Source organism: Trachypithecus francoisi, unplaced genomic scaffold, assembly GCF_009764315.1.
Source record: "Trachypithecus francoisi isolate TF-2019V2 unplaced genomic scaffold, Tfra_2.0 Lachesis_group10, whole genome shotgun sequence".
NCBI lineage: Eukaryota > Metazoa > Chordata > Mammalia > Primates > Cercopithecidae > Trachypithecus > Trachypithecus francoisi.
The window spans coordinates 27,391,534-27,406,951 of record NW_022681455.1 but is presented as its reverse complement, the minus strand read 5'-3'; the positions used below and the strand labels follow the sequence as shown (position 1 = coordinate 27,406,951).

The following is a 15,418-nucleotide window of genomic DNA, read 5'->3' as shown; positions in this document are numbered from 1 at the left end:
ATTATTCCTATGAACATTTAAATATGACATTTGACCCCTATCTTTTTTTTTTTTTTTTTTTTTTAGGCGGAGTTTTGCTCTTGTTACCCAGGCTGGAGTGCAGTGGCACGATTTTGGCTCACTGCAACCTCTGCCTCCCAGGTTCAAGCGATTCTCTGCCTCAGCCTCCCGAGTAGCTGGGATTACAGGCTTGCGCCACCATGCGCAGCTAATTTTTGTATTTTTAGTAGAGTCAGAGTTTCACCACGTTGGCCAGGCTGTGGCTCATGCCTGTAATCCCAATACTTTGGAAGGCCAAGACTGGCGGATTACCTGAGGTCAGGAGTTTGACCTCTATCGTAAAAAAAGCTTCTCTTGGCTCAACATTTTTCTCTAGTTAGTGCCCCATGTCTCAGATGACTTTATTTAAAAATTTCCTATATTCAGTTATTCAGATTTACAATCTGCAGTTTCTCTCTTCCCTTTCTTTTGGAAACCCACCACCTTTAGGTTTTTTGGTATCAGCACTTCATGGAAACTTCTGGTCAAAATCATGAATGACCTTTACATGTCTAAAATTAATGATCACTCCCAAGTCCTTATCTTTCTTGACTTCTCAGGGGCAATAGGCACATTATTCTTCTTAAAACATTTTATTTGATTTCCAAGACACTGCTCTCCTGATTTTCTGTCTTTCTCACTGGCTCTTCCTTCTCAACAGGCTTTGTTTCCCCTCTTCCCACAGGACTCCAAAAAAAAAAAAAAATAAGACTATAAGTCAAAAATGCATTTAGTACCCTCCCCCCAAAAAAAACATCAAAAAGTTTAGAAAATTTAAGGCAAACCATGGTAAGTCAGTTACCGTATTAGAAATGAACAATTAGGGCCAGGCGCCATAACTCACGCCTGTAATCCCAGCTGGATCATCTGAGATCAGGAGTTTGAGACCAGCCTGGTCAACATGGCAAACTCCGTCCTACTAAAAATGCAAAAAAATTAGACAGGCATGGTGGCAGGCGCCTGTAATCCCAGCTACTCAGGAGGCTGAGGTAGGAGAATCGCTTGAACCTGGGAGGCAGGGGTTGCAGTGAGCTGAGATTGCGCCATTGCACTCCAGCCTGGGCGACAGAGCGAGACTCCGTCTCAAAAACAAACAAACAAACAAACAAAAAAACCACATATCTGATTATTGTGGTTTGTTCAGAAAATATAAGGAGCTCTCAGAACTCAAAAACAAGAAAACCAAATAATAACGAATATTTAAGCACACACTTTGCCAAAGATTATATATGGCCAACAGATAAACACATATACTTTATGAAAATATACTTTAATATTTAGGGAAATGCAAATCAAAATCACAGTAAGATACTAATATATTTTTGCTAGAATGGCTAAAAAATTAAAAGATAATTGAAAACAAGCATTGGTGAGAATGAGGGGGAACATAAACTCTAATATATATGGTTCCTGGGAATTTAAAACGGTATGAATTGTTGCTGGAAATTTAAGACGGTATGACTGCTTTGGAAAGCAAGTCAGCAGTTTCTCATGAAACTTGTAATACAAAAGTGATAAACACTACATGAAGGTCCAATATCACTGTGAAGAAGGACAGGAGATAATTTAAAAAACAGCAGAACTCAAACAACAATTGGTTGCAGTCATGGGATGCAAGGATAGTCTCTCACTAAGTATATACAGCAGTCGGATTACACATATTTTTCTTTTATAAAACTATAACCACACCGAGGATCATTTCCTTTCATTTTCTTTTCAATATTGATTTAGGTTGGCCAATTATCTCTTGCTCGTTGAAGTAAATTTAAAAGCACATTATTTACTTATTGATGTTTTACTATAATGTCTTAGCTGAACATTTCTAGTCTGAAAGACTACTTACATTCGACAATCTTGCTCGCATTTGGGATAATTTCTCCTACCTGAGTCTGATTTTTGTAAGGAATATTGAGAGCCTTAACCTTAGTGGAGTTGGGCTTCTCTGAGTCCCGCTCTCTGGCAACAAAAAGAAGCAGTGCATGTAGGATTCACTTTTGCCTGCCTCAGTGACAAAGAGAACCTAAAAGCAAAATATTTCACAATTTCCTTTCTTTTGGAACTGAATCGCCTGCAGAATTCAGGTCTGTTTAGGCAGAGCATCCACTTAGGCTCTCTCTTCCCACAATTCCTTTTTTTTTTTGAGACAGAGTCTCACTCTGTTGCCGAGGCTGGAGTGCAGTGCCGCCATCTCAGTCACTGCAATCTCTGCCTCCTCCCCGCTTCCGGCGATTCTCATGTCTCAGCCTCCGGAGTAGCTGGGCTTGCAGGAGCGCACCACCACATTCCGCTGATCTTCCTTCCTTCCTTCCTTCCTTCCTTCCTTCCTTCCTTCCTCCTTCCTTCCCTCCCTCCCTCCCTCCTCCCTCCCTCCTTCCTTCCTTTCTCTCTCTCTCTCTCTCTCTTTCTTTTCTTTCTTTATCTTTCTTTCTCTTCTTTCTTTCTTTCTTTCTTTCTTCTTTCTTTTCTTTCTCTTTCTTTCTTTCTTTCCTTTCTTTTCTTTCTTTTCTTTCTTTCTCTCTCCTTCTTTCTTTCTTTCTTTCTTTCTTTCTTTCTTTCTTTCTTTCTTCTCTCTCTCTTTTTTTTTTTTGAGACGGAGTTTTGCTTCTGTCGCTTGGGCTGGTGCGCAATGGTGCGATCTTGGCTCACTGCAACCTTCACTTCCCGGGTTTAAGCGATTCTCCTGCGTCAGCCTCCCGAGTAGCTGGAATTACAGGCGCCCGCCACTACCCTCGGTTAATTTTTGTATTATTAGTAGAGACAGGGTTTCGCTATATTGGCCAGGCTGGTGTTGAACTCCTGACCTCAAGTGATCCGCTCGCCTCAGCCTCCCAAAGTGCTAGGATTACAGGCGTGTCAATGTACTTGGAATACATTCCACAGTGATAGGAATGTATTCAGGACTTGAATACACTGTGCTGTTAGGCTATAGGAATTGTGGGAAGAGGCGCCTCCTACTTAATACTTCGCAGGAAGCAATTTCTTTGAAGATAAAAAAAATTGTGTGTTGGGGAGAATATTGTTTAATAACCCTCGTTATCTTTTGAAGCATTTACACTCAAAGTGAGAAGGTTGTCATACTAGTTCTTTGTGTAAGCATACCTAGCTTCCAACTTTGCGCCAGAAATCGCAAACGTCAAAACGTGCACCAACACCTACCGGGAGTGGGGCTCGAACCCACGCGGACACATGTCCATTGGATCTTAAGTCCAACGCCTTAACCACTCGGCCATCCCGGTGACAAGATGCGGGGTCCTTGTCAGTGTTTACTAGGCTAGAATTTGTAGTTTCTGGAAGATTATGAATAATTTTGTATCCGTGAAAACTAGGACCATGTTTAAAAGAGTGTACAAAGTTAATAAATCTTTCTAATATTGCTTGGAAATAAACAAATGAAAAGATATATTTCCAAAAGTATGCTTAATCACTAATTTGTGACAGGCACTATACTAGGTGTTAGTGGAAAGACGAACCATCCCTGATTCCTTGGACTTCCACTAAAATGAGGCATGTTGAGGGAAATCCACGCCTGTCAATGCTGGGATCAGAGCTGAATTCTAAAGATTCAGCAACCTCCGCCTCCCGGGTTCAGGCGATTGCTGGGTGGAGGAAAGAACATGTCGGAGAAAAGAGTCTCCCATACATTGACATACAGAAGGTTTTAATTATTCTATCGTTGTGATTTTTTAAACATGCACTATACAGTATAATCATCTGTGGATTTTGTAAAATATACTTATCAAGATAGTTTAAATGCCTACATATGACTGATAAAAAATAATAGAAACATATGTAGAAAAATAGCATTATTATCTAGGGGACAGAAGAACATTAAACAAACGAACAAACAAAACTAAAAACACAAACAATAGGCCGAGCGTGGTGGCTCACGCCTGTAATTCCAGCACTATGGGAGGCCGAGGCGGGCGGATCACCTGAGGTCAAGAGTTTGAGACCAGTCTGGTCAACATGGCGAAACCCCGTCTCTACTAAAAAATACAAAAACTAGCCGGGGGTGGTGGCATGTGCCTATAACCCCAGCTACTCGGGAGGCTGAGGCAGGAGAATCGCTTGAACCTGGGAGGCGGAGGTTGCAGTGAGCCGAGATCGTGCCACTGCACTCCAGCCTGAGCAACAGAGCAAGACTCCGTCTCAACACACACACACACACACACACACAACACACACACACACACAGAGTAAAGCAAAACACTGATATAGTCTGCTGCACCCAAATCAAAGAAAACCACAATGGAAAAGTAAATAGACAAACACAACCAAAGTAGAAGATACTTGAAATATTTACAAATGAAAACAACTTAATCTACATGATATAGTAAGAAGCCATTAAAATCAGCAAGATCAAACAGCAGACTCAATAGAAAATGTGTAAAGAAGCTAGGCGCGGTGGCTCACGCCTGTAATCCTAGCACTTTGGGAGACCGAGGCTGGCGGGTCACAAGGTCAGGAATTCGAAACCAGCCTGGCCAATATGGGGAAACTCCGCCTCTACTAAAAATACAGAAATTAGCAGGGCGTGGTGGCGGGAGCCTGTAGTCTCAGCTACTCGGGGGACTGAGGCAGCAGAATTGCTTGAATCCAAGAGGCAGAGGTTGCAGTGAGCCGAGATCGCACTACTGCACTCCAGTCTGGGTCACAGAGTGAGACTCTGTCTCAAAAAAAGAAAGAAAAAAAAATGTGTAAAGAGTAGGGACAGGGTCCTCATCAAACCCATGATAAGAAGAACCCGAAAAGATTAACATTTTAAATACTTAATATTATTATTAATTTATAAAATGCAAGATAAAATAAGTTATTACTCAACCTACATTAGACTGGAAGAATTAGAAAGCTTAATGTGTCCACTATTGCAGAAATGGGGATATGGAAGCCCTCATATCCTGCTAGTGGAAGTTTATATTAATGCAGCCATTTTGGAAAGCAGTCTAATACTTTTTACTCAAGTTAAGATTGTCTCATCCAATGACCTAGGTATTCGGCTCCTAGGTATATATTCCCCCTCATGTCACAAAGATACAGATTGTATCATATATGGATGTTAATTGCCTCACTATTTTTCCTCTTCCAGAATCAGATTCAGCCTTGAAGCCAATGTTGAACAGTAGATAGGTGAAGTGTGGTAAACACACAATATTAAATATTATGCAACTATGAGATGTGCTAGAGTATATGTACATGTACCAACCTTCCTTTTTTTTTTTTTTAGATGGAGTCTCACTCTGTTGCCCAGGATGGAATGCAATGGTGTGATCTTGGCTCACTGCAACCTCCACCTCCCTGGTTCAAGCAATTCCCCTGCCTCAGCCTCCTGAGTAGCCAGGATTACAGGCACACACCACCATGCCCAGCTAATTTAGAAATGAGGTTTCACCATGTTGGCCAGGGTGGTCTCAAACTCCTGACCTTGTGATCTGCCTGCCTTCGCCTCCCAAAGTGCTGGGATTACAGGCATGAGCCACAGTGCCTGGCTGCATGTACCAATCTTAAAAAGTAATTTTTTAAAAAAAGATACTTAACACCAAAAGATTTTCCCTTATATTAACGCTAATCATTCTGTTCTCTGGCATTCAAAATCTTGCTACTTGCTACTGCTCTTCATTTTCTCATCTTTTCGTTCCTGTGTATTTATGTTTTTAAACACCCTTAATGCTTTGTATAAATGTAGTTTGGAATAAAGAGAAAACAAAAGCTGTGCTTAATTTACCATCATTATAACTAGGTCTATCTGTGACTTACTATGTTTTTTTTTATTACCATGGAATCCTAAGGATTGGTAAAATAGTGCATGGAGATAGAGAACCATCATTTTATTGGGGTCAAATACCAAAGAGTCTAGAAAATAAATTTTTACGTCAAAATTTCTTTCTCTCATTTCACCACTTCAATCTATTGAGGTTAAGTTGAAAGAACAAATATCGTATCCAGGACAGAACCTCATTTGCAAGCTACTTGCTATTTTTTTGACCACTCTTCCTAAGTTCTGACAAATGCTGGCTCAGTTACTACTATTCTGCCTTCCTTACTGCTCCAACTTTTCAGAATGTAGAGCTAAAAGCCAGACCCACATGAGCTCCCCTAGAAAGACACAAATGCCTTTCTATCCTGGGCATTTTCTATTCCTGGGGTTCTGGACTCAAGGCCTTCTCAGGCTATCTGAATCCCTGGCCTTCTCTTTGTTGGCTGAAGCTGGCATCTTTCTACATTTTCACAGCTTCCACCATAGTCTCAGAAATCAGCTGTTAATTCTGTATTCTGAATGTCTGGCAATTGTAAGCACTTGGGCTTTGTAGAAAATGCTTTTAGAGGGCTCTTTATGGAGGCGGGAAAAAAATAAGACAATGTTAGCTAGCCCCCAGAACCCTGTAGTCTGCTGGAAAAGGCAACCAGATGGTAACAACTGTAAAACAATTCCTTGGTCTGTCTATTAAGAAATGGAAAAAGCAGGATAAAGGGATCAGTCCTTGGTTTATTCTGGATCTCCTGCAGAGCAAAACCACGATCTTCTGCATATAACACATAGTGATAATCACTACACTAACACAAAATGTCATAGCTGATGACAGGTACAAATGCTAGAAAAAAAATTGGCTACAGTAAAATCCAGGGATAGTCTCACTACAAGATAAAGAGAGTGTTTTAAGTGCTAAACAATTCTAGATGCATCTCAACTGGCACAAGTCTGAAAGACCCATCAATTAGAATACACTGAGAAAAGGTAAGTTTAGATATTCAAAACGGAACTATTGATTGTTACTTGTTCTCATTTATTCATTCATTCATTCACGAAAGGAATGTTAATTAATTCTCTACTAAAAGTCCTAAGCCAGAGACTATTAAGTAGCTGTGAATAAAGCAGTGAACACAACAACCAAAATATCCTTTTTATCATGAAATTTATGTTTTAATTCCTATCAATAGCAGTGGATGATCAAATACGCTATCTTTTGATGAAAATTTTTACCATAGTTAGCAGAACTCTTTACCACTTCTTTAGGATTTATAAAATCTGGCCTCCTAGATACTTTTCACTGTGCTAAGGATGAGATAATTACGGATGAGGAAGCTTATCCTCATGTTCATATATATATATATATATATATAAAACAGCAAAAATACATAGTGTGAGAAGCATATATACATATGTGTAATATATATATTACCAATTACCATGTATAATATATAGATATTTGCTCATTGGTAACTGGTTCTAATGAATACAGTTGTTCTGTCTTGATTTTAAACTTCCCCATACATACCCAAGCTATTTATTTCTTTTTATATGCCTTTTCATGAACACTGTCTCTGCCTTTTGTTTCAAACCTCAAGAAAGAGTCTCATTTAGGAGTAAGCGGGACTTTGAATGAATCTGACAGGCTGCTAGCATGAAGAAAAAAATACTCAACGGCACTAATGTCCTGCCTAATTTTCAGTCATCGGGGAGATGAACATTAGAGTGTCTTATGAGAGCGGAGAGCATAGAACATACCAAAAAAAAATGAATTGAAATAAAATTTCCCAAGAGACTGCCTATTTCCCTGCCCTGTGCTGCTGAAGGAATTGAAGCTTCGGGAGAAGCATTTGCTCAATTGATTGCGAATTGTCGGATTTTAAACTATGGATTATAAGAATTAGAACGTGTAGGGGAAAATATTATCCCTCTGCCAAAGATATACCCTGAAGGAACGGATAAATTTAAAGTTCATTGTAATTAATTTGAAAGTGAAATACACTCGTATCAAGAAAGTTTCCGTGGTGTAGTGGTTATCACATTCGCCTAACACGCGAAGGGTTCCCAATTTGAAACTGGGCGGAAACAGCGTGCAGTTTTGTTCTTGAAACGGAGTCTCACTGTCGCCAGGCTGGAGTGCAATGGCGCTATCTCGGCGCACTGCAACCTCCGACTCCCTGGTTCAAGCGATTCTCCTGCCTCAGCCTACCTAGTAGCTGGAATTAGAGATACGTGCCACGACGCCCAACTCATTTTTGTATTTTTAGTAGAGACGGAGTTTCACCATGTTGGCAAGGATGGTCTCGAACTCCTGACCTGGTGATCCACCCGCCTCGGCCTCCCAGAGTGCTGGGATTACAGGCGTGAGCCAGCGCGTCCGGCCCATAGTTGTTCTGTAAAATTCTGAATCTGTTTACTTATATGTGTGGATTTGTGTATACACACACATTTTATACATATATAAACATGTATATATAACATATATATATATAATATATATATTTTTTTGAGACGGATTTTCGCTCTTGTTGCCCAGCCTGGAGTGCCATGGCACGATCTCGGCTCACTACAACCTCCACCTCCCTGTTTCAAGCGATTCTCCTGCCTCAGCCTCCCTAATAGCTGGGATTACAGGTATGAGTCACCACACCTGGCTATTTTGTATTTTTAGTAGAGGCGAGGTTTCTCCATGTTGATCAGGCTGGTCTTGAACTCCCTACCTCAGGTGATCCGCCCGCCTCGGCCTCCCGAAGTGCTGGGATTACGGCGTGAGCCACCGCGCCCTGTCAGTCAGAACTTTCAATTAAAATAATAGTAATATAACAAGAGCAGAGCTAAGACTGACTTTCTCACCCAGCCCTCTCACCCAGCCCTCAACAGATACTCGAGTTCACGTAGTACCTGTTCCATTAAAGATACTATGCCTTGGCCGGGCGTGGTGGTTCACGCACTTAATCCCAGCACTTGGGAGGCCTAGGCGGGTTAATCATCTGTAGGCAGATGTTCGAGACCAGCCTGGCCAACATGGTGAAATCCCATGTCTACTAAAAATACAAAAATTAGCTGGGCTTGGTGGCGCTGAAGCAGCAGAATCACTTGAACCTGAGAGATGGAGGTTGCAGTGAGTCGAGATCCCACTGCACTCCAGACTGGGCGACTGAGGGAGACTCTGTCTCACAAAAAATAAAAATAAAGATAAACATAAAAAAGAGATACTGCGCCCGGCTGCCGTTGGCCTTCTATAGGAAGAGATGCAGTACTCTTCTGTTGAGGGCAGAGAGAGTTAGTGCAGTAACTTAAGTTTTTGAAAGCTCTTGCTAGCCGGGCGAGGTGGCAGGCGCCTGTAGTCCCAGCTACTCGGGAGGCTGAGGCAGGAGAATGGCGTAAACCCGGGAGGCAGAGCTTGCAGTGAGCCGAGATCCGGCCATTGCACTCCAGCCTGGGCGACAGAGCAAGATTCTGTCTCAAAAAAAAAAAGCTCTTTCGACAGTTTAGTGGAGAATATTTTGTAGAGAGAAAAGAATGGATTTAAGGAGATCTGTTAAGTTCCTTTCATCAGAGATGACTGTGACCCGAAGAGTATGGTGGCAGTAGAGGTGGTGGGAAGAAGTCAGAGTCTGGTTATATTTTAAAGATAGAACCAAGAGGAATTTCAGAGAACATGGACGTGAAGAGTGGAGTAATAGAATTGGTGATAACTCTGAAGGTTTTTTTTTTTTTTTTTTTTTGGTTAAAAAAATGAAAGGATGTAGCTGCCATTAACTGAAAAAGAGAAGACTGGGTGCAGCAGGATTATTACGAGAAAAAAATGAGAGTCCTGTTTTAGACATGCTAACTGGTATAGCATAAAACATTTAAGTGTAATGCTGAGGAATCACTTGAATACACAAATCTGGAGTTTAATGGAGTGGTCTAGACTGCAGATTCAAATTTATCAGTGGTAGTCATATAAACATTATGTATGCCATGAAAATAGATGAGTGAGTGTATATAGGAAAGAAGTCCAAGGACCAAGCCCTGAGGTATCCCATTATAAAGCAGGCTTTATGCCCAGGCTTGAGTGCAGTGGCGTGATCTTGGTTCACTGCAAGCTCCGCCTCCCGGGTTCAAGCCATTCTCTTGTCTCAGCCTCCGGAGTAGCTGGGACCATAGGCGCCCGCGACTACGCCCGGCTAATTCTTTTGTATTTTTAGTAGAGGCGGGGTTTCACCGTGTTAGCCAGGATGGCCTCGATCTGCTGACCTCGTGATCCACCCGCCTCGGCCTCCCAAAGTGCTAGGATTACAGGCGTGAGCCACTGCGCCCGGCCTTGACTTACATGCTTAACTTGAAATAGGTTCTTTGGAATGTAACCCCACCATAAGTGGAGGTACCTCTGTACCTAGAAATACAACAGATTTTTATTTATTTACTTTTTATCTCACAGTCTTACTATATTCTTTTATTATTCTATTTTAGTTATTTATTATTTTTAGGTTATATTTATTTATATTTATTTTGGGTTATATTTATTTTTTGTTTTAGATTCTTTCGCATTTTCTGTATAGACAATCATGTTGCTTATGACTAGAGTTTTATTTATTCCTTTACAATCTAAACTGTGTGTTTTTATTTATTTGTCTTGTGTAATTACGTTAAATAGGACTTCTAGAACAATGTTGAATAAGAGTTGTAAGAGGCCGGGCGCGGTGGCTCATGCCTGTAATCGCAGCACTTTGGAGGCCGAAAAGGGTGGATCAAGAGGTCAGCAGATTGAGACCATCCTGGCTAACACAGTGAAACCCCGTATCTACTAAAAATACCAAAAAATTAGCCGGGCGTTGTGGCGGGCGCCTGTGGTCCCAGCTACCAGAGGCAGGAGAATGGCGTGAACCCGGGAGGCGGAGTTTGCAGTGAGCCCAGATCATGCCACTGCACTCCAGCTTGGGCGACAGAGGGAGACTCCGTCTCAAAAGAAAAAAAAAAAAAAAAAGAGTGGTAAGAGCAGATATTCTTGTCAGACATTCCCTATATTGAGAAGTCATTCAGTCTTTTACCATTAAGTATGATATTACATTTTTTTTTTTTTTTTGAGGCGGAGTCTCGCTCTGTAGCCCGGACTGGAGTGCAGTGGCCAGATCTCAGCTCACTGCAAGCTCCGCCTCCCGGGTTTACGCCATTCTCCTGCCTCAGCCTCCCGAGTAGCTGGGACTACAGACGCCCGCCACCTCGCCCGGCTAGTTTTTTTTTTTGTATTTTTAGTAGAGACGGGGTTTCACCATGTTAGCCAGGATGGTCTCGATCTCCTGACCTTGTGATCCGCCCGTCTCGGCCTCCCAAAGTGCTGGGATTACAGGCTTGAGCCACCGCGCCCGGCCGATATTACATTTTTTTTGCAGATGCTTTTTATCAAGTTGAAGAAGCTCATCTCTATTCCCAGTTTACTGAATTTTTTTTTAAATCGTAAATGGGTGTTGAATGTTATTGAATGTTTTCCTATGTCTGTTGAGATGATCATGTGGTTGAACCTTCTGGCCACCAGAATCATGAGCCAAATAAGTCTCTTTTCTTTATAAATTACACAGGCTTAGGTATTCTGTTATAGCAACCCAAAACAGACTGAGGCAGGAAGAGTCCGTGATCAGGGTCTATGAGGTTGGACTTTCTTAGTCATTCTGCCTGCTCCCAGAAGTTGACATTCTCTAATATTCTATACTTAATACTCCTTTAAAGTAGAAATTTTCATTCTTTTTTACTTTCTTCAGCTCCTATGAATTTTCTGCTCTCTGGATGTAACCATGTTTGCTGCTACTCCCTAAGTGTTTAAGCTTGCTTTCTTTAGGGACAGGCTACTCTCTCTGTCAGCCCTGTTCCACTGAAAGGGGCTTTCTCTGATCCCTAGCCCTGCTCCGTCATTTGTTATGAGCACGGGTTCTACATCTGTAGACTCAACCAATCAAGGATCAAAAACATTTGAAAAAAATAAAAACAACAATGCAACAGCAAAAAAAAAAAAAAAGTATAGCAACTATTTACATAGGATTTACATTATATTTGGTATTATAAATAATCTAGAGATGATTTAAAGTATACAGGAAGATGTGCAGAGGTTATTTTGTATAAGGGACTTGAGCATCAGTGGATTTTGGTATTCTTGGGGGTCCTGGAACCAATTCTCCCGGAACATGGAGGGCAGTAGTTCTTTGAGAATTGTGAAGAGAAGCCTGCAAAAGTGTGAAAACTCTTTTTGAGTACTTGATCCTAGGGGTTCTAGAATTTCCTTCTCAGACATAGATACTTAGACTAAATTTTGCAAGTCATAAGATACTGAATTTTTGCTGAATTTTTCTTAACCTCTCGCATGGAGGCCTCATCATCATCCTATTGCTATAGACGAGCCAGTATTCATTTCCCATTTCTACTTGGGAGTGCCTATTTTTCCATAGATTTCAGGCTACGTGGTTGCTCTGAGACCTCAACTCTTTCATGGGTTCAAGGAAAATTATGCTTTTCTAGACTATCTGGACTTTTTCTTTCTTTTTTCTTTTCTTTTTCTTTCTTTTTTCTTTCTTTCTTTTTTTTTTTTTGAAACGGAGTTTCACTCTTATTGCCCAAGCTGGAGTGTAATGGCTCGATCTCGGCTCATTGCAACTTCCACCTCCTGAGTTCAAGCAATTCTTCTGCCTCAGCCTCCTGACTAGCTGGCATTACAGGCGTGCATCACCATGCCTGGCTAGTTTTTTTGTATCTTTAGTAGAGACAGGGTTTCACCATGTTAGCCAAGCTGGTCTCGAACTCTTGACCTCAGGTGATAGGTGATCCGCCCACTTCAGCCTCCCAAAGTGCTGGATTACAGGCGTGAGCCACCATGCCTGGTCTATCTGGACTTTTTCATTGTTAGATTAGGAGCAGTATTTTTTCCAACTTTCTACATTCTAGGTAGAGGCTGGAGTCCCTTTAGGATTTTAATCTGAGCATAAAGGATAGCATCCTCTTCATTGTCTACTGTATTATTTTGCTAATCCTCTGAATATTAAGCATTATGAAAAATCATAGTAAGTTAGAAATAGACCTGTTTACAATAACGACATATTGAAGACAGGCATCTGATGTTTTTCTAGCCAAAAATTCAGAGACAGAGAGAGAAGAAGGAAAGAAGAAAAGAAAGAAAGAAAAAAAGGAGAGAGAGCCATTCATAAGTACAGAAGGACAATAATGGGAAAGGAGAAAGCAGTAGCAAAATTCTGAAAACTAAATAGTAGAAGGGCTAGTGTGATACACAAGGAAAGTTTCACTTTAAGCCAGAGTTGGGAAAAGCCAAAGAAGAATATAACTTACCTTGTGAAAGCCAACCCCCAAAATTTCAGGAATTGGTAGTGTTTGTGTACATGTAGTGAACAGGAGATTGAAAATAGATATCGTTTTAATGCCATTTTGAGGAAATTTAGAGTTATATAACCCCTTGCTCAGTTTCAGAATATGGAGGAAATTTATAGCAGAATATTTAGAAGACGATTCTATTAAGTGAGTAACATGGACGCTCACTAGCCTGGAGGAGACTAACAAATTTGAAAGGTGTACAACATCCTACAAAGTAATGGAACTTTACCTTATTTTGTCTCCAATTCATTTTTAGGACTATGATCTCCTGGTTGACTGGAAGTTGATTTCTGGAAATCTGCTCAACCCTCTTACTGATCCTTACTGATTTCCTGACAGTGGTCAGCCACGTAAATCAAAAGTTATTTTTTCCTTTAAGAACCACACTCAAGTGCTCTGAGCTTCTGATCAGGCCGGGGTTAGCAGGTGTGAAGGTGGACAGTGATACTACCAAATGAGGATAAACATCTCAGTTCCACACTTGGCCTTCTCTGAAACCACCTCAGCTGCTGGTCAAAGGTAAGAGTTTGGGCTCCTGACTGGGCCTTTCAGGTGGGGAATGAGGGAGTAGGGGTATTGGAGTTCAGCGTTTTCTGCAGTGTTCTGTTGGAATAGAGAATTATTGTCTATAAGTTTTCTGTCTTGCTAGGCTGCTCTTTTCCTTGTCATTTAGTTAGAGAAAGCTGGCTTTCTTGTGGCTTTTTTGTCTGTATTAACAAGTTGTTGGCTTCTCCGCACTCAGTCCAGGATACATGAACTTAAAAACAAAAAAAAAAATTAGAAAATTTACCACCATCTCTTTCCTTTAGTTGAAAGGTCTCCCACCAGTTTGCCTTCTCTCCATTTTTCGAAGTCTTCCTATGGTTGTTTTATACATGATGTCCAGGGTTTTTAATTGCGTTTGGTGGGAATGATAGGAACAATATGACTACATTGTCTTCTCAATCAGCGTTTTATTTTATTTTATTTTAATTTTTTTGAGACAGAGTCTCATGCTGTCGCCCAGGCTGGAGTGCAGTGGCAGGATCTCAGCTCACTGCAACCTCCGTCTCCCAGGGTTCAAGCAATTCTCCTGCCTCAGCTTCCTGAGTAGCTGGGATTACAGGCACGTGCCACCACAACCGGTTAATTTTTGTTTGTTTGTTTGTTTGTTTGGTATTTTTAGTAGGGGCAGGATTTCTCCATGTTGGCCAGGCTGGTCTCAAACTCCTGGCCTCAAGTGATATCCCCACCTTGGCCTCCCAAGTGTTGGGATTGCAGGCGTGAGCCACCACGCCCAGCCTCAATCAGCATTTTAGTCTCCTATTCTTAAATATATGTGTCAAAGATTAATTTGTGTCCTCCCCTCTCTACCAAATTCATATGTTGAAGTCCTAACACTTACTAATTGAGAACGTGACTATCTTTGGAGATGGGGCCTTTGAATGAGATATTTAGAATTGGCCATAATCCAGTATGACATGTCTTTGCAAGAAAAGATTAGGACACAGACACACCCTGAAGGAAGACGATATTAGGACATGGAGGAGATGGCTATCTGCAAACAAGGGAGAGAAGCATAAAATAAACAAACAAACAAACAAATCTTGTTGACACCATAATCTCTGACCTCTAGCCTCCAGAAATGTAAGAAAATAAATGCCTGCTGTTTAAATCACATGATCTGTGGTACTTCGTTATAGCAGTGATAACAAACTAATACAACGTGTATAGTGCAAGGATCACCGAAGATATATATAGAGAGAGGTGGGGGAGAGAAAGAGAGAGATGGAGGGAGGGAGGAAGAATACAAAAAGAGATTTTTAAAATACAATTTAAGGACACAGACTGCAGCAAAAACTTTACACCATATGTCATATTATATCATATCTCACTAATATCTTCAGAAGGAGAGAAACAATACTATATCCAATAACAAGGACTAGGATCCAATGAAGAAAAACTTCCATAAAACCAAAAAAAAGCATGGGCGCGGTGGCTCACGCCTGTAATCCCAGCACTTTGGGAGGCTGAGGTGGGCAGATCACCTGAGGTCGGGAGTTTGAGACCAGCCTGACCAACATCGAGAAACCCCGTCTCTACTAAACATACAAAATTAGCCCAGCATGGTGGCACATGCCTGTAATCCCAGCTACTTAGGAGGCCGAGGCAGGAGAATTGCTTGAATCCGGGAGGCAGAGGTTGCGGTGGGCCGAGATCGCGCCATTGCACTCCAGTCTGGGCAACAAGAGCGAAACTCTGTCTCAGAAAAAAAAACCAAAAAAAAAAAACAAA

The 15,418-nt window shown here is 41.2% G+C and overlaps 1 non-coding gene across 1 annotated transcript; it reads right to left on the bottom strand.

Moving 5' to 3' along the window:
* Positions 1–3,192: 3,192 nt before the first annotated feature.
* On the bottom strand, positions 3,193–3,275 carry TRNAL-UAA. The gene has a single exon. It is a non-coding gene; the product is annotated as a tRNA-Leu (tRNA).
* Positions 3,276–15,418: the final 12,143 nt, after the last annotated feature.